Here is a 22,083-nt window from a genome sequence, read left to right on the forward strand (position 1 = left end):
TTTTGGTTTGCCGGATCCGCCATATTGGCGAGGACGGGCGTCCGCGGCTGCGGAAGCTAGTCTCCGCCGCCGCCGGAGCCGCAACCTTACAGCACCCGGCCCGTCCGGGCCTCTGCCGTGCGGAGCCCCTCCCCGCGTTGCTCAGCTCACAGGCCTCGCGGGAGCCCGCCGCTGCCGCCTCTCTCCCGGGAGGCGGCCGCTTTAGCCCCCGGTGCTCCGGTCGGCGCCGGGAGCGAAGAGCAAGCCGCAGCAAAGCGACCAGGCCCGGAGCGGGGACAGAGGCGGCGACCAGGGAAAGGTGAAGCCGCCACTGCAGGAGGAGGAGCAGCAGGAGGTGACGCAGGAGAAACGCACCGCCCGGAGCCCCGTCTGAGCCGAGCGAGAGCCCCGGCCCGAGGGAAGAAGGGGGAAGAGGGCCGCCAACGCCGCTGGTGGAGGAGGAGGAGGCGGCGGCCGAGGCCACCGCTACCGCTGCTGCAGGGCGGGCGCGGCGAGCAGCGAATTCCGGCGCCCCCTGTGCAGCTCCCTGGTGTTAACGGACACTTTGTCGCCCGTCACCGTCGGGCCTGGGATGCACCCGGGGTCGGCCTTGTCCTAGGACTGAGTGAATCTCGCAGTTGCCTGCTGCCTCCGCCTGCCCTGGTTCTGAAGACAAGACGCCTGTGTCGTGCGGTTAGTAGCCTGCCGCGCTGGGACAACGCGCTTTTCCGGGGCCAACAGCTGGATCCGAGTGAGGGGAGGAGGGCTAGGGGGGTGTGCGAGCCCACGGTACCATCCCCCCCCCCCCACCCGTGGCTGGCCGCCGTCGGGTCCGGGGGGCTTACCCACTCCCCCTCCTCCGCCCGGGGCTGGGCGACGGCGCGTTGCGCGGGTGGGGGCGCAGGGCCCGGCTCCGTGCCGAGCCGGTGTCCCGGGAGCGTGTCTGTGTGTTTTGGACTGTGAGGGAAAATGGCTGACGGCTTCGTCCCTCCCCCTCCTCCCCCTTCCAGTCCTGTCTGGGGCCGAGTGGGAGGATGGAGTCTCCGGGCCCGGCGTGCGTCCCCCGCATCGGCGCCCGGGGGGCTCGGTCGGCGGCGGGGGGCTAGTCGCCCCCCCGGTCCCCGGGCTTGCAGCTTGGTCGGCTCGCGGCCGCTTTCCTCCCCAGTCTCGTTCCACTTGACACCAAACGCCATTACTGAGGTGGAGTGATTTGGAGCAGCAGAGCTAGGCCTCGGCTACGCCTGGCTATCAGGCCCGACGACTTGTCCGCCGCCCCCCCACCCTCCCGCGATAACCGGCAGCTTCTCCTAGGCCCTATGGCCTGGGAGCCTGAGCCGGGTTATCGGCCTCCTACACCTCCTTCCCCCCCTTCATTCGCTGAGGGCCGAAGCCGCGAAACATGTTTTGGATGCAAAAATCGCTTCCAAGCCAGCTTGGACCCATCACTTTTCTATTTTTAACCGTTTCTGCAAAAATACTAGCATGTGCGAGCTTGTTAATAATGAAACCTTCAGATTCTCGTGGTGTGAGGCTTTGGGTTTGATACATTGTTTATTTTTCATTCATTGTGAAATACTAAGAGGTACGGAGCAGGTGTATACACTGTTTTGTAATCTTTGTGGGGACTTCTGTGGCGACTGGAACTTACACGGGAATTTTTTTAGGATTTCCAATAAAACCTTCTTAAACTGAGAGCATTTTTTGAAAGTTCCCTAGTTACAACGTTAATTGGATTTTCCAGCGGGCAGTTTACAGGTGTGAGTAATTTATTCGGACTGTCTTTGAATTTAACTGAGCGGGTTGTAGCTGTAAATATTCGTGCCTTATTTTGGGCGGAGGGAAATATTTGTAACAGTCTTTACCGGGAATCTCCTGAGCCTCCAAAGTCCACATAACGATTGTATGCCTTCATTTCTGACGAAGAATCTGGGGTGTATTTATTGATTAGGAAACTTTTCAGCAGGTACTTAACCCCCTCTTGCTGCTCATGATCTACTCTTAGCGATTTATATGGTAAGGACTCGTTAACCACGACTAGCTTGGCTTTCTTAATCCCTACACTTGAATTTAAAAATAGAGACCGCAAACTCTGCTTTAGATCTCTCTGGTCTACTGATTCAGTGGGCTGCCATTTTGGTTTCAGCAAATGCCTTCCAAGTTCTTAAAGATTAAGCGTTATTGTTTAGAGTGTCTGCATAGAGTGAAAATCAGAAGTATTTGGAATTGGTGCACCAAAGGTGAACTCAAAATGTTTATTACGTTTTGTTTTCTCTATTTTGAAAATAAGGTATTTGGAGTATACGAATTTTTCCCCCTACCGTTTTTCCTATATATGTTTTTTTGCAAGGACATTTAACTTGTATTTTTTTAACGTGTTATCTTAATGTGCTCACGCCATTGCTTCCTTTTGTTTGCTGACCTTGGTAGTTTCTGAGAGGGAAAATTTCTGGAGGTATTTAATAACAGCAAGAACAGTACATGTGAGAATCGAAATTCTTCAGAAAGTTACTTTACGGGCAGATTTTACTTTTCACCAAATTATTGTAATCTCTTTTTGGTGTTCCATGGTTCTCTTGTTAAATCAATGGAATGCTGAAGTAGGATTTACTTTGGATCTTTTTTTCTTCCAGGATCTTGAAATAAATTTTCTGGCCTCAAGAAGATGAGGGATTTCGTGGCTGTCTCTTCAAAGATAATTTTTTTTTTTGACGTGGTATTAATAACGTTCCTTACAGTTTTTGAAAATGTTCGTCGTGAATTTGCTAGTCAAGTTTTTGATTAGTTAGACACATACGTTCAGCTTATTTATTTGATAACTTCACCTTTAGTGAAGTTTTTATATTTTAGTTTTAGAATTTTAATATTGAAACTAATCCTTGTTTAAATTAGGTTAAAGAAAATCGTTTGAAATATATGGAGGGAGGTGTTAAAGGATCAGTCCTCTTGTAAGTCTTCTGGGCAGTTAGGGGAGGGATCTTATTCTGTGGTTCTTGAGCTAGTTGGGTTGGTTTTTGTTTTCTGTTTTGAATTCTGAAATAATGTGATAGTTTCATGATAGATAGTCTGCGTTATATTTTGCTTCTTGCTAGTATGTTTTCTGAATTTTGGAATTTTTTTTCTAAAAATTGGAAAAAAGGATTTTCGCTTTTTCTTTTGTTATTGTAGCTGTGCTATTTGTTACTAAGTTCTTGTCTTATAGGGTCTAACATTAGTGTTTGGAAAGGGTTGATACGTTGCCCTCCGCCCTGACTGCACGTTGGAATCGCTTAGGGAAAAAAAATACCGATGCCTGGGTTTCACTCCCTAAGACCAATTAGGTCTGATACAGGTCCTGGGCAAAGGCTTACTTTAAAACCACTGTGGGTGATTTTCATGAGGTCAGGGTTGAACATCACCGTTAATGCTGTTAATATGTTCTCACTGAACTTTCAAGCAGATAAATTAAAATGAATTATTTTGTCAAATGTTTTCAGTTATCAGCATAATTGTAATTTTTTGAGCATTAATAACCGGCCAGGACTATGTTAAACATTTGCCATTTATTACCTTATGTAGGTAGTGTTGTTTGTATCATATAGATGAGGGACTGAGCTCTGTAAACCAGTGACGCTTCAACTACTGTGCCACATTAGTGAAATGACCCTGATCACTGTTAAAACAACAAAAAAATCAATCTTTGGTATGTTTCCTGAACCAGGTAGCTTTAGATTAAAATTTTAATAAAAATATGGCAATTAGCTGCAATTTGGGAAATAACTTGGTTAGCCAGGGAGGTGCTAAAAGCTCTGCAGCAAGTAGGTTCTTCCTCTTCCGTGTGTCTCCCAACATATTCTGGTTGATAGTTTAGTTGGTGGGTGTGTTTATGACTAAAATAATGTTACGCACTGTAACATTCCTAAAAGGTGCAAAATCCAGGCATTTGTCTCCCAATAATTTATTTAAATCATCTCATAAATGAACACTTAGTATCATGTGAACTTCTATTATCTCAATTAGAAAATTCTCAGTTTTATTTAGCTTAGTTTAAAATCAGTGTAATTTTTACAAAAAGTTTTTAAAAGTAAGGGTTTCATCTTGCATTTTTGTAGTATTGGTCAATAATGTTATGGAATAAATGAAGTACCAATAAACACCTTTATTTGGTGTTTGTTTCTTGTAATTCTCTTGGTCCATTGTGTTAAATTCTATATTGAGGCTGCGAGAAGAGCCCGCTAATGTGGAATCTATGAGCTTTCTTATTGTCTGTGACACAAGATCTGTGAAAGACCTTTCTGTTAATGATCATGTAGTCCTATTTTCTATGCTACAAAGTGTCACAAGGAAAAAAGACTTTGTGGAACTTCTGATATTCATGTTGGAGTTTGAATTCATTCAGTTGTTACTGTAGAATATAATGACCACTGTTAATGTACTTCTAAGGAATAAGGTGTGAAAAAGTATACTGTTAGATATCTTCCCTAAATTTATTCTTCAAATGTGCCTGTTTTAGTCTTGTGGGCTCCAGTACACACACACACACACACACACACACACACACACACTCTCTTTCTCTCTCTCTCTCTCTCTCTCTCTCTCTCTCTCTCTCTGTATGTGTATTTGGCAGCAGATGGGTTTTTGATTCTATTTCCAGTCACTAACAATGATTTTCTACCTCAGCTGCGTATCAGAATTACATGTAGAGCTTTTTCAAAATGTATTTTCCTAGATCTTACACTTTGGAAATTGTAGTTGAGTAAGTTTGGGGTGGAAACTAGGCATTAAAAAAACTCAAAAGAGAATTCTAATATGCAGCTAAGGGCTTCTTTGCACTTCATTTCAGGGAAAAGGGAGATTTGAGACTGAGTTCTGTGACCTATCACTAAGCACTAATGTTCTTGCTCAAGCTTGATTTTGCCAGTCACATTGCCAAAAATTCCAGGCACAAAGTAGCAAAAAGTTCAGACACTAGGTTAATAGTTTGGAGAGACCAGGGTTCCAGAGTTTTATGTATATACGTACATACACACAGAAGACAATTCGTAATGTCTTAATGAACATCTTCTTGGAGTTACGGTCCCAGATCTAGTACTAACATTATTAATATCTGTTCTAAGGCATTAGTTTGCTTATTATCCATTCGACAAATATTTATTGGGCATCTACTATGTGCTAGGCACTTTCTAGAGATTGCGATTTTCTAGTAGCTTATGTTGTATGAAGTGAGGGGCATGGGACTAGCTGATCTGTGAAGTTCTTGCAAGCTCTAATTTTGTCATTTATTGTGCCTCCTAGGTGGAGACTGAATTTTGTTACAAGAAATATACCTAGTTATGGTATAAGCCAACGGAATTTTATTTTACATTTCAGTTTCTTTTAGTTAAATAGAATTTCATTCTGAACTCTGGTCTTCTCCAGTGAGCACGAATGTCAATCAAGTACAGTAGAAATGGATTAGAATTGTTGCATATTGGGTTTAGGAGTAGCTGTACTTGACCAACGCTTTTACTTTTTGGCCAGGAATTACATACTCTGGTGTCAGCCATTCCTCTTGCCATTCCTTTTCTGTATTGATGCTCTGTCAGTTACCTCTACACCGTTGGTGTGCTTTTCTTTTTGCTTTATTTTATTCAGATGCTTTGCTTGATTTTTGTCCTCCAAATTCTTTTAGGTTAGTGGCTTTCATTTGATATCAGACTCCAGACCCTAAGTCACTGATATATCTCTAGCACGTAGAAAGTGCCTGGCATATAGATGAATAATTATTTGTTGTATGAACAGTCAGTTAACCATATTATATTCTGGTATGATTTTCTTTCTTTTTTTTTTTTTTTTTTTTTTTTTAAATTCTCTTTATTGCGTGGAGTCCCTTACTTTGACCTCATAATTGTTTCATGATGAGCAGTCCTGGAAGGAGTCTTACATCTACTCAGACTCCTTGTTTTTCAAATGAAGAACATGGCTCAAAAAGCTGCTGAAGTAACTTGACTAAGATAGTGTGTGTAGACTGCCTCCTGCATGAAGCTATTTCCGTATCTAACAAGACAGTAATTATTCTTGGGTTTCCATTACCTTTGTAGTCACTGTCCTAAAATCCACACTTAAATTCTCTCTGGTAGTGGATACTAAATAAGGTCAGTAATTCTGTCCTTTACCTTTTTGTATTACGGAGCATGTAGAATAATCTTGTTTATGATAATTGCCTAAATGGCAAAATCTGGAGGAATATTTGACTCCCGTTATCTGAAACTACATACAAAATTGATGGGTCATCATGTTATGGCTCCTTTCCGTTTATCCTTCTGTAAGTGATCAATTATAAAAGTTTTGAACACTTTAGACCCAAACTGATTGGGCAACCATTATCAGAGGAATTGTTTTCCTTGGGATGATTTTGAGCTGGTAGTCTTGGATCCCATCCTTGGTTATAGAGCCTATGAAGTGGGAAGAGAAGAAAATTTAGGAAGAAAAAAGAGTGGGAGAAGACTCCCTTTCCTACCCTATTCATACCCATTTCCTCCGTACTGACTTTGGTGTTTATTCAGAGTTTAGGTTGTTGGTTACATCTCTCATCTGGTCTTTTCTCTCAGCTGGTTACTTCTAAGAATTTCTAAGTATGTCTACTCAATTAACTTGGACACCAGAAAGCATGAGAATTATTACATGGTATTAGACCCCTTTGTATCCTAATAGAGTGTTTCATCTCTGATCAAGGTAGTGTAGAAAGATTTGGTTGGTCTCCTTGATAACACCTCCCAAATTTAAGTGTGAGATCAGCAAACTTTTCTGTAAAAAGCCATATCAGAAATATTTAGGTTTTGCATGCTAAGAGACAAAATTGAGGATATTAGGTCAGTTCTCTGTTGATGAAATTCAAAATCTGATAATTGGTGCAATCATTTGTAATTCAGGCCTAATAAGAATAGAATGGGGAGGGGCTAATAAGTACAGTATTTTGCCCAATTGGGGATTAAAAAGTTAGTGTTCCCTGTCATCAAATTGATGGTACATGTTTCTGTGTAAAATCCATTCTCAGCACTGGATTTGGTCTGTGAACGTAGTTTCCCAGCCCTGGTTTAGAGCAAGATTCTAAAGTCCAGCCCCCAGAGTTTGATTTAGTAAGTATGGAATGGGGTTCAAGAGTATACATTCCTAACAAGTTCCCAAGTATGGAAACACCCTTGGAAAATTACTGGTTTAGAGATACTTCTAGCATATCTTAGCTTTCTTCAGGCTTACCATTGTGTCTAATTTTTCTTGAATCTTTTTTATTTTGTGCTTTGTTTTAAATTCTGCAATTGATATGTTATAAATGTCTTAAATCCTGCAATTAATATGTTAAATGTTTGTTATGTGGTAGGTGTTGTACCAGATGACAGGGATACAAGGTGAGCAAGACAATTGTTCTGTCATATATACCAGTTTGAGTTTAAAAATCAATTTCTACAAACCATTAAGAGCTAGGGTCTATACCACTTTATCTTTTTTTTTTTTTTTTAATGTTTTTTTATTTTTGAGACCGAGAGAGACAGCATGAGCAGGGAAGGGGCAGAGAGAGAGGGAGACACAGAATGTGAAGCAGGCTCCAGGCTCTGAGTTGTCGGCACAGAGCCCGACGTGGGGCTTGAACTCACGAACCGCGAGATCATGACCTGAGCCGAAGTCCGACGCTTAACCAACTGAGCCACCCAGGCGCCCCTCTTCCGTGGCTTTTTAACGTTTATTTATTTTTGAGACAGAGAGAGAGCATGAACGGGGGAGGGTCAGAGAGAGGGAGACACAGAATGTGAAGCAGGCTCCAGGCTCTGAGTTGTCGGCACAGAGCCCGACGTGGGGCTCGAACTCACGAACTGTGAGATCATGACCTGAGCCGAAGTCGGACGCTTAACCGACTGAGCCACCCAGGTGCCCCAAGGGTCTAGACCACTTTGAAAGCAGTTTGTTCGCTAAAGGAAAGCTAAATTGGAAGAGGAGGCATTACAAAATACTTCATTAATTCGATGTCTTAGGGGATATTGTTTTGTATAAGTGAATTTTTCATATCACCAAAGCTTCCTTTTAAATACTTTAAACCAGTTTGTTATTTGATGGAAAACTTTCTAAAGATGTTACTTTATAATTTTTCATCTGATTATGAAATTAATGTATTCTGTTAAAAAGTTCGGGGAGCATGAGGGAATAAAAAGCAAAACACAAACCCCACCTTTGATAATTCCATCATTTAGAAGCAACAGTGTTGCTTAGATGTGTGTTAAATCAAACGTTCTCATTGGTCACATAATTTACTAAGTCACGTATCCTCGTGTCTTCTGCCCTCTGCCTCTACTTACTCCTGCCTCAGGACTTGAGTGTGTGCCATTTGTTCATCCCGGCTAGGAGACAGTTTCATGTCCCTCCTCCCTCCCCGGCTCCTTTTTTAGATACTGCTTTTGTAAACACTGCTCCAAACTTTCATCATGAAATTGATTTTAATATAACTTTCCAACTTAATTTCCTACCATGTTTTTCTTTATCTCCCCCCTCCACCCTTCATTTACTTGACTCTCCTAATGCTCTATACACTCCTTATTCTTTCACACTTCTATTATTTAATCCTTCAGTATCCTTTTTAGGGGTTTCCTGTCCTTTGCATCAGCTCGAGGTCCCACACTTAATATCCTTGATGGGGAACTGATTAGGGATATAAATCTTTAACATTACGGGGTTAGATTGTGCTCATTGGTTATGTTGGTTGACTTCATTCAGTGGTGACACAGGAAATTTTGGCAAATGTGTAGTAAAGCTTGTATGTGAAAGGTGAGGTATAATTAAGGATTTTATAATACTTTCCTGCACTCAGTTGGAAAAACTTCTAGGGAACATGTGAATCTGTTGTTTAGCTTTGTAATATTTGACTTCTGTCATATTTTCAGGAATGCATTCTGTATGAAAAGGAAGGGTACTATGTAGGCTCTCGTGAAAATGACTGCAGAAAAACTCATTTACTCCTACTTAATCAGTATGTATATATCTATTTACTGTGTCCTTTGTAGATCTGTATTAATTATCCAATGTTCTTGAGGGATTTTGACTTGGAGCTTGTTGAGCTGGGGTGAAAGGGATTGTGATTCCAGGCTGAGGGTTGGAGGAGGAACCTAATGGTACTTCCTGCAGGTGCATTCCTTGTCTGACTGTGGATGTCATTATCTGAGCCACATAAATGTCAGCTGTCTTAAATTGCTCCTACTCAGGGATTACCTTAGTTATTCCCAGTGCATCATGGGAAAAAGAATCATGTCAGTGAAAGGAGAAATCATGGAAAGGTTCTCTGGCTTCTATTCATCTACAGAGCCAGAAGAATCACGTTCAAGTACCTCCTTATCTCTTCCCACTTTTTCTCCAAATGCCGCTCAAATTGGGGTGCCTGGCTGGCTCAGATGGCTCTGGGTCGTGAGTTCAAGCCCTATGTTGACTGTAGAGCTTGCTTAAAATAGAAAAATGCTGCTTAAAATTTACCATGCCAGTTGTACCCAAAAAAGGTCATTTTGACATAGTTCCAGTCTGCTTTTCCAAGTTGATTTGTTGTTCTCCCACCTAATCAAACAATCCATGCGTGATGTGGGTGCTCCAGCCTTTTCTATTTCCATTGCTTTACTTCTTAGAGCCTGACCTCTCCCTTTATGGCTAGCCTCCAGTGTCTAACTCACATGCCGTATACATGAAGTATTTTTTTTTTTTTTTAGTCGGAAAGTGGTCTTTACTTTCTCTGAATTCTGGTAGCATTTTTCCAATGTTTTTCTTCTGGCTTTAACTTACTCTACTACTTTTTGTGATTCTTCAGATACAGGCCCTGGAAGGTGGCTCTGAGAAGTTTCTGGGGCTCTGTCTTTTGTTAGGTGTTCAGAACCTCCCTCAGCCTGATTGAGAGAGTAGTATAGTGGGTAGTAAAGAGCTCTAATCTCAGTCAAAAGGCTTACGTTGCAGTTGTAATTACTCTATCAACTAGTGAGCAAGTTACTTAACCTCCAACATGAAATTGTAAAGTGAAGGCTTTGGATTGGGTGATTGCCATCTTACAACATTTGAATTGAATTCATTCATTTAATACCATTCTGGCACAAGGGATACAAAGATGATTATTACCTTCTAAGTTCTATTGTCAAGTAGATCAGACAATTAATTACGTGTGATAAGTGCTGTGTTACATATGGAAATCATTGTAGTTTGAGATTGAGTGAGGTTTGCTCAATCAAGTGTAGTTTTGTTGGCCGTGTGAATTAGAACAGGGACTTCTGGGCAGAGGGAGCAACTTGAGATCAGGATTTTTAACCTTAACATGATTGACAGTTTGAGCCAGATAATTCTTTGTTGTGTGAGGTAGCATCCTATTCCTCCCTGCCTCTACCTACAAGATGCCAGTAGTACCTGCTCCCTCACCCCCCTGGTTGCCAACTCTGTCCTGGGGACAAAATTGGAGGACAACTACTTGAAACCTAGGCATGGAAGTGAAAGTATAGTGTTTTAGAGAAAAGTTAGTAGTAGAATGTAGGAGTGTTGGAGATAATTGGGAGAGAAGGGATTGTGGGAGGTGAGGCTAGATCACAAGGGCCAACCTTGAGTGCCACATTACGGCACTTACGTTTTTAGAGTAATGAGGTGGACCCTGAAATTAAGTGAGAGATGATTAGATTTGGGGTTTTGAAAGATAATACTGATGGCATCAGGCAGCCATGTCGGAGGAGAGTTGGGGAGCCAGGAGGAGTTGAGACAGTATTTTTAACACTGTGGATGATAAGAGAATGGTTTAGAGAATGGAGTAAAGGAAGGATGATAAGGGAATGGTTTAGGGAATGGAGTAAAAAGGAAGTGTGACACCTGGGACTCCCTCGTAAGAGGGAGTTGCTGCTAATTTGACTTTGGCTCTGTCACCGAAGAGAAGGCTGAGCTGGAAAGCAAAGCACCTTTATTGTCTCTCGTTTCTTCAGCTCTGTCTCCAGTTTCATCTCTCCACTTGAGAGCTTCTGTCTGTTCTATCAAAAGGTCAGAGAGGAATCTGGGTTATAGGATGACTGTATTTTTATTTTCCCAGTGTGGCTGTATTACTTAAACAGTGGATTGTCAAAGTACATGCCTTTCTTACCATCTCCCTCCCCTAAAATGTAAGGGACTAGAATCTGGCATCCAGAGAGTGTTAACTTTTGGCTTTCCATAGTTTGTATAGGTGTTATTTTACAGCTTTTAAATTAGATTGATATACAGAAGTAGATTAATAATCTTACTGTTTAAACAATCGTATTAATTCCATTGGCTCCTAGTTGGGAGGTTTTTTGTTTCAAAACAGCACTCGTATTTGAAGTGAAAAAGGTGTAGTCAGTGGAAGAGTACTGTTTTAGTTTCACTTACTGTGCTTTCTTTGTGTTAACACTTAATTCTTGGGACCTCACTACTATTATCTGTAAAACCATAGTGTTGGACAAGAGATGACTTTAGCTACCTTTTTTTTTTTTTTGAGTTAGTAAATTTTATCTTTAGAGATGTGGAAGAAACTGGATTCCAGAGAAGAAAAAAATTTAAGTACAAGAGCATAGGAAAGGTAAAAAAAAAAGGGTTAATAGATTTAGGAGTTGTTGAATTTGTATTGACAAGTAAAGGGAAGGGTAATAAAATAATTTGAGTGTTTCCTCTAACTTGTTTTTCCTTTGTGTGTCTTTGTGTCTGGATTTTTCTGGAGGGCTTTATTTTATTTAGATTCGTATGGGCCAATTGTGCTTGGCCAACAGCTTGTAGTATGAATTTAGGGACCACAGTGTTGGTAGCAGGATATAATTTCTTTGCTGGCAGAGCAGCTTAAAGTTTGGTTAAGTTTTCATCTGAAGTCTAGCTTAAGCTTTAAGGACAAACTGCTGTTAAAAACTGATGTAGCTAGCTAGGGAAAATAATATTCAGGGGAAGTTGTTTTTTCTGAATCGAGGATGAAAGTATGCAGATAAATATAGTAGCTGTGATTTGTCTGGCGCAGATGGTTTCAGAGAAAATGTACCTTATTTTTCGTCACTACAAGAGAAGTAGCAAAAGAAGCTTATTTTCATTGTATATCATTTAGGCCAGCCATTCTCAAACTTAATGGTCTCAGGACCCCTTTATGATTGTGGAGGATGTCAAAGAGCTTTTGTTTACATGGGCTTATATCCATTGAAGTTTATTATGTTGGAAATTAAAATGGAAAAAAAATTTAAATTTGTGTACACATTTAGAAATAAAACTCCTTGCATCTTAATGTAAAGAATACTTTTATGAAAAATAGCTTTTCCAAGAAAACAAAAATTACTAGTGAGCGGTATGGTATTCTACATTTTTGCAGATATTTCATTTGGCTTAGTAGAAGAAAGCTGGCTTCTCTGCTTCTGCCTTCAATCTCTTGTGATAGAATACGTCATTGTAGCCTTTGGAAGCACTGCACTGTATACTGGAGAGAGAATGACCGTGATGATAGCATATAGTGTCATCTTATTGTGGAAACAGTTTTGACCTCTTGGGTCTCCTGAAAGGGTCTCAGTGGACCACATTTGAGAACCAGTGTCTTAGACAAAGGAGGTTTGACACTATCTTTTGAGTGGCTTGCCTACTATAAAGTTTTATTTTTTTTAATTGAGATATAACTTAGATACAGTCAAGTCCACAGATCTTGTGTATAGCAATGTACACATCTGTATAACTACCATTCAGATCAGTGTATCATTTCCAGCATTCCAGAAGGAATGCACCTTCCTGCTCTCCTGCACCTTCCTGCTCTCTTGCACCTTCCTGCTCTCTTGCACCTTCCTGCTCCCCCAAAAGAAACCCCAATACTCCTTCTATCTTTCAATGAATTAATTATGCATGTTTTTTGTGCTTCACATAATTGGAGTAACACAATATAAACTCTTGTGTCTGGCTTCTTTTGCTCCACATAAGAATTTCTTCTTTTTGTTACTGGGTAGTTACTGTATGAAATACACCATGATTGATGTATTCATTGTACCGTTTGTGGACATTTGGACTGTCTGTGGTGTTTCCACTAATTATAAAGAATGTGCCATGATCATTTTAGTACACGTCTTTTGATACACACCCAGAAGTGGAATTGCTGGATTATAGGATATGTATCTGTTTAGTTTTAATAGATACTGCCAAACAGATTTCCCAAGTAGTTGGTTGCACCAGTTTAGAATCCCACCGATGTAGTTCATATGGCTCTTCCTTAACAACACTTAGTATTGTCAGTCCTTTTAATTTTAGCCAGTTTAGTGGAGACTTAGGAATATCTGATTGTAGCCTAAATATTCATTTGCGTGTGTCTAATGACGGTTAGAACCTTTTCATATGCTTACTGGTATTTTGGCTATTTAATTCTTGTTGCCTGTAAGATTTGAAGTTTGGCTAGTAGACAGCTTGAAGTCTCTTGTGGCTCACAATCACTAGCTGAAAAAAAATATCAGTTGAGTGAATTGCTGAAAATATGAGATTTTTTAATGAATTTATTAGTGATAAGGAAGTTAAACATTACTGTTAAAACTATGTTTGGCTTTATTTATTTATTTTTTATTTATTTATTTTTTTTTCAACGTTTATTTATTTTTGGGACAGAGAGAGACAGAGCATGAACGGGGGAGGGGCAGAGAGAGAGGGAGACACAGAATCGGAAACAGGCTCCAGGCTCTGAGCCATCAGCCCAGAGCCCGACGCGGGGCTCGAACTCACGGACCGCGAGATCGTGACCTGGCTGAAGTCGGACGCTTAACCGACTGCGCCACCCAGGCGCCCCAATGTTTGGCTTTAGAGTATGTCTGGAAAGATCTTCGCTCTTGAAAGATTCAATACTTCAGACTAAAATGTGGCCTTTAGAAATAAACCATGAAGGTAAGAAATAGAGGGTTGGTAAAGATGTGGAGAAAAGGGAACCTTTGTGCACTGTTGGTGGAAAAGTAAATTGATGCGGCCACTGTGGAAAACATTATGGAGGTTCCTCAAAAAAATTAAAAAATAGAACTACCATCTGATCCAATAACTCCACTACTGGGAATCTGAAGAAAATGAAAACGCTAACTTGAATAGATTTATGCACTTGCATCTTTGTTGCAGCAGCACTGTTTACAGTAGCCAAAATACAGAAAGAATCTAAGTATCCATCAGTGCAGTGGATAAAGAGATTGTGTACATATATTCCATTGTGTGTGTATATACAATGGGTTGTTATTTCAGCCATAGGAAAGAATGAAATCTTGCCATTTGTGACAGTGTGAATGGACCTGGAGGGCATTATGATAAGTGAAATCAGCCAAAGACAAACACCATATGATCTCTTATATGTGGAATCAAAAAACAAAAACCAAGCTCAGATACAGAGAATAGATTGGTGGCTGCCAGAGGTGGGTGGGCGTGGGGGAAGACATGGATGAAGGGAGTCAAAAAGTAAAAAGGGGGTGACGCCTGGGTGGCTCAGTCTTTTGAGCATCCATCTTTGGCTCAGGTCATGAACTCACATTTGACTTGCTACTTATGGTTACTCTTTCAGATGCAGCTCATAGGTTCTGAGAAGATTTTGTAGATATCCTCTGCCTTTGGAGAACTTATTTCTCTCTTTTCCAAGCTTTTTAAAGTTTTTATTTAAATTCCAGTTAACGTGTGGTGTAATACTAGTTTCAGGTGTACAGTATAGTGAATCAACACTTCCATATAACACCTGGTGCTCATTACAGGTGTACTCCTTAATCCCCATCACCTATTTAACCCATCCTCCATCCAAACTTTTTCTAAGGAAAGATCAAACATACAAAAATGTGAATAAACTCCCATTAACTAGCTTTATTTTTAGGGCTTGTTCTTTTTTTATATACCTTCTATATTTAGAAGCAAATCCTGGGGCCCCTGGGTAGCTCAGTCAATGGTCTGACTCCTGCTCAGGTCATGCATGATCTTATGGTTTGTGAATTCGAGCCACACGTTGGGCTCTGTGCTGACAGCTCAGAACCTGGAGCCTCCTTCGGATTCTGTGTCTCCCTCTCTCTGCTCCTCCCTGCTCATGCTCTAGATCGCTCTCAAAAAAAAAAAAAAAATATATATATAGAAGCAAATCCCAGACAGAATTTCATCTTCAATATTTCTGTATATTCCAGTTGGTGCAAAGGACAAATGATGTCCTAGCACACCATGTCTACACAGTGATGTAGTAATTCAAGTAGGAGGGCTGAGTCTCCCACGTGGCGTGTGATGGTGGTAGGATAGCTGTGCAAAACTCAAGAACAGTGCATGCCTTCCCAGTCAGTAATGTGCTGCCATCTGTCACATTCTATTATTATTAATTTTGTTTGTATTTAGTTTGTAGGAGAGCAATTAGCATAAGGAGTATGATTCTTAATTTCATAATTGCATATGTTTTAACAGTGTTAAAATAGAAAGGAATTTAGTTTTTAAAAGTTTTGTTAGGGTAGAACCAAAACTGGCAAACTTGAGCCAGCCATGGTGCTTGGAGTCCAGTGACTGGAACTGGGACTCTAATTCCATATTTACTAAATGGAAAATGTACTTCTATTTCTACCTAAAAGGTGGTGGTTTTGTTCATTCTTTTACTTGACAGATAATTAGTAAATTGTGTAGCACCACAGAATTTTGATGTCTTATTACTGGTTTCCTTATTCTCCCTACTGTCACGTTTTCTTTAGAGGCAGCACAAATTCTGATAGGAATACTGTGCTATGCGTTGTATTATAAATGGTAAGATAATCTTTGATTTGAAACTTTTTGAAAAGTAGGACAAAATTTTGAAGTATGGTTAGGATTCTGCATTAAAGCAATACAATAAAAAAATCAGCTATATTAGTATAAGACTGTTGAGGCTATTAATTTATTTTAAAAAGCAACTTGAGCAATTGTGATACATACATAAGGAGGATCGAATCCTGGTAATTTATAGTTGGGAGAATACTTTTTCTCTGAACTGATCTAGTGATCATATTTATAGGGAGCCTGGGAAGGTTAAAAAATGAGGAGTTGTCAAAAGTATATAATCATCTAATTAGCATCTCTAGGGAAAAGTAACCAGCACTTGTTAGAACACCTACTGTTTATTGGGTGCCTTCTATGTGCAAGGCAGTTAACATATATTTTTCCATTTGAGCTTCCCAACAATCTCTGAAGGTATTAGCCAACTTGAGGGAAAGAAAAAATGATACTTTGAGATTAAACAGTACCTGTTCTAAACATATTTGTTACATAGTAGTTGCTGACAAACCTCATGCTCTGCAAAATCACACCCCAAGATGTAACCAGATTTATGGGGAAAATAGGATTAAGAGCAAAGGGATCACTGAAAAGCTTATGTAACTTTGTAATTAGAGCACTAACAGAAACAATAAGAATTCTAATAAAACAAACAGCACAGTTGAAAACATCTTGAATTCCTGACAAACTATAGTAAATATGATTTTTTAAAAACAGGTAACCTAATGGAACCCTTCCGGATAGGGAAGGGTTGAGGTTACAGAGTTAGGGAGCACATGGGGGAAATAAAATGCAGAAAGGATCAGAGAGAACAGAAGTATGTCTAAGACAGAGCATGTAGCCAGAATGAGCCAAAAAGAATGTGAGGTGATCGCTGTCCCAGTTCAGGCCTTTTTTTTTTTTTTATTTTTTTTAATGTTTGCTTATTTTTGAGAGAGAGACAGAGCTTGAGAGGGGACAGGGCAGAGAGAGCGGGACACACAGAATCCAAAGCCGGCTCCAGGCTCCGCCGAGCTGTCAGCACAGAGCCTGATGCAGGGCCCAAACCCACAAACCGTGAGATTGTGACCTGAGCCGAAGTCAGAAGCTTAACGGACTGAGCCACCTAGGTGCCCCTATCCAGTTCACACCTTTGTGCCCCACCCTCATGCTGCTGCTATTTGGTGCAAGACATTATGCATTGAGGGAAAAATTCCTTCCAAATTAACATGACTTGCAAGTGTGTTTGCTGACATTTGCCGGTGAACTAAATGCCATTACAAAACGGCATCCTTTGTAGCAAAACAGACTTCATGTGGACCAAGTCTTTTGCACTTCAAAATCCACACTCCTGTTCCACCTTCAGTACTAAATTGCAAATAGTTGTCTTTAACATGTCTCCCCTCCAGTGGAATGTTGTTAGAAAAGGGAGCTAATACTTAACTGGAGACCTTCTGGCATTTAAAGATAATCATTACCTTACATTTAATCGTCACAACCATAGCCTAGTATCCTCAAATGGGGAAACTGAGTCCCAAAGAGGTTTGGGAACTTTGTCCAAGATCGTACAGTAGGTATTAGAGTAGAAATTTAAATCCATGTGTTTCTGGTTACAAATTTGCTTTTGTATACCCTGCTGCTTCTGGCAAAACAATTTTATCAGGCCATTAACAAGAGTAGTTGTCTAGCACACCTAATAGGGTTGATGAAGTCATTCTATTCCTTCCCACTGGTCTCTTAAAGGCACTGCAATAGGCCAAAAAAAAAAAAAAAAAAAAAAAAAAAAAGTGATGGAGCACGGCAAGGGAATGGGCAGAGGCAATGGTTCCAAGGTGTCTGGATTTGAAATCTAGATTTGTTACCTTTTTCCCCCAATAGCTATTTCAAACTACCTCTTGGGATTGTTATGAATGTTAAATAAGCTAATCAAAATCCTTTAAATGATACCTGGCTCATGGTAAGTGCTTAATAAATGTTAATTTACTTGTCACCCATGTCCCATTGCTTCTCACTTTTTGGTTCTTTTTCTGCTCTTAATCCATACTGTTCTATTTCTCCCCTTCCTCCCTATCTCTTCATATAATTAATTTGAAATAGATTAAATGTAGATAGTACTTAACTGAATATTGATGTTTTTAACACTTCCTAACCTTTCATTGATATTTTGGGTGTATATATTTGGATGCCTATTTATGCAGGGCTGGACAATTTTAAAAAGTAGTGGTGTATGGGGTGCCTGATAATGGCTCAGTTGGTTGGGCATCTGACTTCAGCCCAGGTCACTGTCTCCCGGTTTGTGAGTTCAAGCCCTGTGTCAGGCTGTCTGCTGTTAGCGCAGAGCTCGTTTTGGATCCTGTCTCCCTCTCTCTGCCCCTCCCCTGCTCACATTCTCCCCTCTCTCAAAAATAAACATTAAAAAAAAAATAGTGGTGTTTGAGGATTTGTAATATTTTAGTTTCCAGGGTACAAGCTGTGGAACTCAGTACATAGGTGTGCTATTTTAGTTTCATCTTTTTGTGTGCCTAAATTTCTGCATTTATTAAATATACGTGTGTAAATTTAACGTATAAATATACACATTAAGCAAAACCAGAAGAACGGCTGCCTGGGTGGTTTAGTCAGTTAAGTGTCTTGACTCAGGTCATGATCTCCTGGTTTGGTGAGATTGAGCCCTGCATCTGGCTCTGAGCTGACAGCATGGAGCCTGCTTGGGATTCATTCCCTCCCTCTCTCGCTCTCTAAAATAAATATTAAAAAAGAGAAGAAATAGTCCTCTCAAATAAACATTAAAAAAAAAAACTAGTCTTACAGTATATTTCAGTGACAAGATCATGCCTTTATTTTGTCTTTAAGGAGAATTCAGAATTTTTATTATTTGTAGATAGCAGGTTTATTTTATTTTATTTTTTTTAAAATTTTTTTTTTTTTCAACGTTTATTTATTTTTGGGACAGAGAGAGACAGAGCATGAACGGGGGAGGGGCAGAGAGAGAGGGAGACACAGAATCGGAAACAGGCTCCAGGCTCTGAGCCATCAGCCCAGAGCCCGACGCGGGGCTCGAACTCACGGACCGCGAGATCGTGACCTGGCTGAAGTCGGACGCTTAACCGACTGCGCCACCCAGGCGCCCCAATAGCAGGTTTAAAAAGAATCAATTGAGGAACTAGCAAATGGCCTGAATATGATCACTGTGCCAAAATAACTTATTTAATTTCTACATATTTGTGAATTTCCCAAATTTCCTTTCATTGAATTCTAGTTTTATTTCTCCATGTTCAAAGAACATAGTTTCTGTCCTTTAAATTTGAGACTTGATTTACAGCCTAGCATATGGTCCATTTTGGAGAATGTTCATGTGCACTCAAGAAGAATATGTATTTTGCTGTTGTTGGTAGAGTGTTCTATTACATGTGTGATCTAGTTGGTGTAGTGTTGTTAAAGTCTCCTTCCTTAATCTTTTCTTAGTTGTTCTATGCATTATTGTAAGTGGTGAGTTGGAAGTCTATTTCCCTGTCCTTTTCTGTCTTTTTTTGCTTCATATGTTTTGGGGCTACTGGTAGGTTGCATGTATATATATGTATTTATAATTGTTAAATCTTGACGAATGGACCTTTTTATTATAAAGTGTTCCTTTTTATCTTTAGGAATTTATTTTTGTCTTAAAGTCTAGTTTTTTGTGGTAGATCTATAGACACTTCACCTTTCTTACGGTTGCTATTTTGCATGATGCATATTTCCCCATCCTTTTACCTTTTTTTTTTTTTTTAAAGCTCTGCACCCAACATGGGGCTCAAACTCAAGACCCCAAGATCAAGAGTTGCGTGTTCTATCCACTGAGCCAGCCAGGTGCCACCCTCATCCTTTTACTGTTAACAGATTTGTATCCTTGGATCTAAAATTCTCCTATTGATAGCATGTCCTTGGATCTTCCTTTTTTAAATCCAGTCTATCTCTGCGTTTGAATTTTATGAGCCATTCACATTTAAGGTCATTAATCTGACTAGATTTACATCTGCCATTTTACTTTGTTTTCTGTATCTCATGTGGTTTTTTTGTTTATCTTTTTCTCTTACTGATTTCTTTTGCCTTAAGCAGATATTGTCTACTGTGGTATTTTTAATTCCTTTTAATGATTTTTTTCACCATATTTTTTGTTTACATTTACTCTTCGTAGATGTATTGATATTTTCATATCCTACAATTCATCCATTTAAAGTGTACAGTTCAATGGTTTTGGGTGTATCATTTAAAAAAAATTTTTTTTAATGTTTTATTTATTCTTGAGAGAGAGAGGGAGCATAAGCAAGGGGAAGGGCAGGACGAGGGAGGGACACAGAATCCGAAGCAGGCTCCAGGCTCTGAGCTGTAGTAACACAGCTGTAGCAGGGCTGGAACCCACAAGTCTTGAGATCATGACCTGAGCGGAAACCAAGAGTCGGAAGCCCAACTGATTGGGCCACCCAGGCACCCTTAAACTTCACTATTCTATGTGCCATAAATAAGTGGAATCGTACATTGTTTACCCTTTTGTGACTGGCTTGTTTCACTTAGTGTAACATCACATGTTCCAAGCTTGTGTCGATTTCCTTTTTAAAGCTGAATGATCTTCCATTGTTTGTATATACCACATTTTATCATTTATCGATGGACACTTGGTTTACTTCCATCTTGTGGCTACTGTGAATAGTACTTGCGATGAACATGGATTTGCAAATACTTGTTTGAACTTCTGTTTTCAGCTTTTTGGGTGTAGAATTGCTGGATAATGTTAGCAAGTCTATATTTAGTCTTTTGAGCAATGGCCACACCACTTTCCACAGTGGCTACACCATTTTACACTGCCACCAGCAATGCACAAGGATTCTAATCTCTCCACATCCTAACACTGGTTATTTTCTTTTTTATTATAATCATTCCAGTTGATGGGAGGAATCTATCTCACTAAGGCTTTGATTTGCAGTTTCCTAGTGGCTAATGATGTGTTGAGCATCTTTTCGTGTATTTACTAGCCATTTGTACATCTTTGGAGAAATGCCTATTCAGATGCTTTCTCCGTTTTTAAATTGGTTGTCTTTTTTTTTTATTACTGAGTTGTAGGAGTCTTTTTGTGTATTCTAGATACAAGTCCCGTATTAGATTCATGATTTGTAGTGTTGTTTATTTTTCCTCCCATTCTCTGGGGGTGTCTGTCTTTTCAGTTTTAATATATACAATTTTTATTTTAAGTAGGCTATATGCCCAACGTGGTGCTCAAACTCATGATCCTGAGATCAAGAGTCACATGCTTCACTGACTGAGCCAGCCAGGTGCCCCTTCACTGTCTTAATATTACAAATGCCTTTTGAAGCAAACATTTTTAATTTTGGTGAAGTCCATTTTGTCTGTTTTGTTGCTCCTGCTTTTGGTGTCATACCTGTAAGAATCCATTGCTGAAATACTAGGTCATGAAGATTTACCCTTATTTTTTCCCTAAGAATTTTCTAGTTTTTGATCTTATGTTTAGGTCTTTGCTTCATTTCGTGTTAAATCATTCAGTTATTGGGAAACATTTCTATATGAAATCCAATTATGCATTATGTACACTTCGTTTATACAGTGCTTTTTAAATCAGTTAAAAAAGGAGAAGGCCTTTATACTGTTATGATTATATTTTCCAGTGCTCCTTCACTGGGGATTGGGTCTGTTAAGCACCGTAGGCTGTCATGCTAGAAGTTGACCTCAGGCTTCAGTTTTGAAACAGTTCTGGTTGACAGGCTTTTTTTCTTTCAGTGCTGTGAATGTGTCATCCCACTGCTTTCTGGCCTCCATATTGTTTGATGAGAAATCAGCAGACAGTGTTATTGAGGAACCTATATATGCAATGATTGCTTCTTCCTGCTTCCTCATTTCTCTTTGTATTTGGCTTTTGACATTTTGATTATGATGTTTTACAGTCTGGTCTCTGAATTTATCCTGCTTGGAGTTTGCTGAGCTTCTTGGATGTGTAGATGAATGTGTTTCATGAATGTGGGGGAGTTTGGGCCATAATTTCCTCAAATACCTTTTCTCTTTCTGGACTCCATAACATATATGTTAGTATGCTTAATTGTATTCCACATTTCTCTGAAACTCATTTTTTCTCTCTCTGTTTTTCAGAATGCTTAATCTGTTCATCTTCTAGTTTGCCTATTTTTTTTTTTTCTGACAGCTCATATCTTTTGTTGAGCCATTTCAGTTAATTTTTTCATTTTAGTTATTGTATGTTTTCTTTTAAAAATTTCTTAAGTAGGGTCCATGCCCAGCATGGGGCCCAAATTCATTACCCCAAGGTCAAGTGTCTCCTCCACCTACTGAGCCAGCCAGGTGCCCCAGTTACTATACTTTTGGACTCCAGAAATTTTCATTTGGTTCTTTTAAAAAATTTTCTAGCTC

The 22,083-nt window shown here is 39.9% G+C and overlaps 1 protein-coding gene and 1 long non-coding RNA gene across 5 annotated transcripts in view; one reads left to right on the forward strand and one right to left on the reverse strand.

Annotated features, from left to right (window-relative positions):
- Window positions 1-565: 565 nt before the first annotated feature.
- USP9X (ubiquitin specific peptidase 9 X-linked) overlaps window positions 566-22,083 on the forward strand; it is a 129,871-nt gene continuing 108,353 nt past the window's right edge. For all 4 annotated transcript variants that reach the window (XM_045472936.1, XM_045472937.1, XM_045472938.1 and 1 more), the window contains exon 1: window positions 566-672. The gene's annotated coding sequence lies outside the window, so the exon portion shown is untranslated. The remainder of the gene's footprint in view (window positions 673-22,083) is intronic.
- LOC123595343 lies at window positions 11,451-12,921 on the reverse strand. The gene is made up of 2 exons (XR_006711136.1): window positions 12,753-12,921; window positions 11,451-12,698 (listed from the first exon to the last, which is right to left on the reverse strand). It is a non-coding gene; the product is annotated as an uncharacterized LOC123595343 (long non-coding RNA).

The sequence above is a fragment of the Leopardus geoffroyi genome, chromosome X (genome assembly GCF_018350155.1).
Source record: "Leopardus geoffroyi isolate Oge1 chromosome X, O.geoffroyi_Oge1_pat1.0, whole genome shotgun sequence".
In the NCBI taxonomy this organism is placed as follows: domain Eukaryota; kingdom Metazoa; phylum Chordata; class Mammalia; order Carnivora; family Felidae; genus Leopardus; species Leopardus geoffroyi.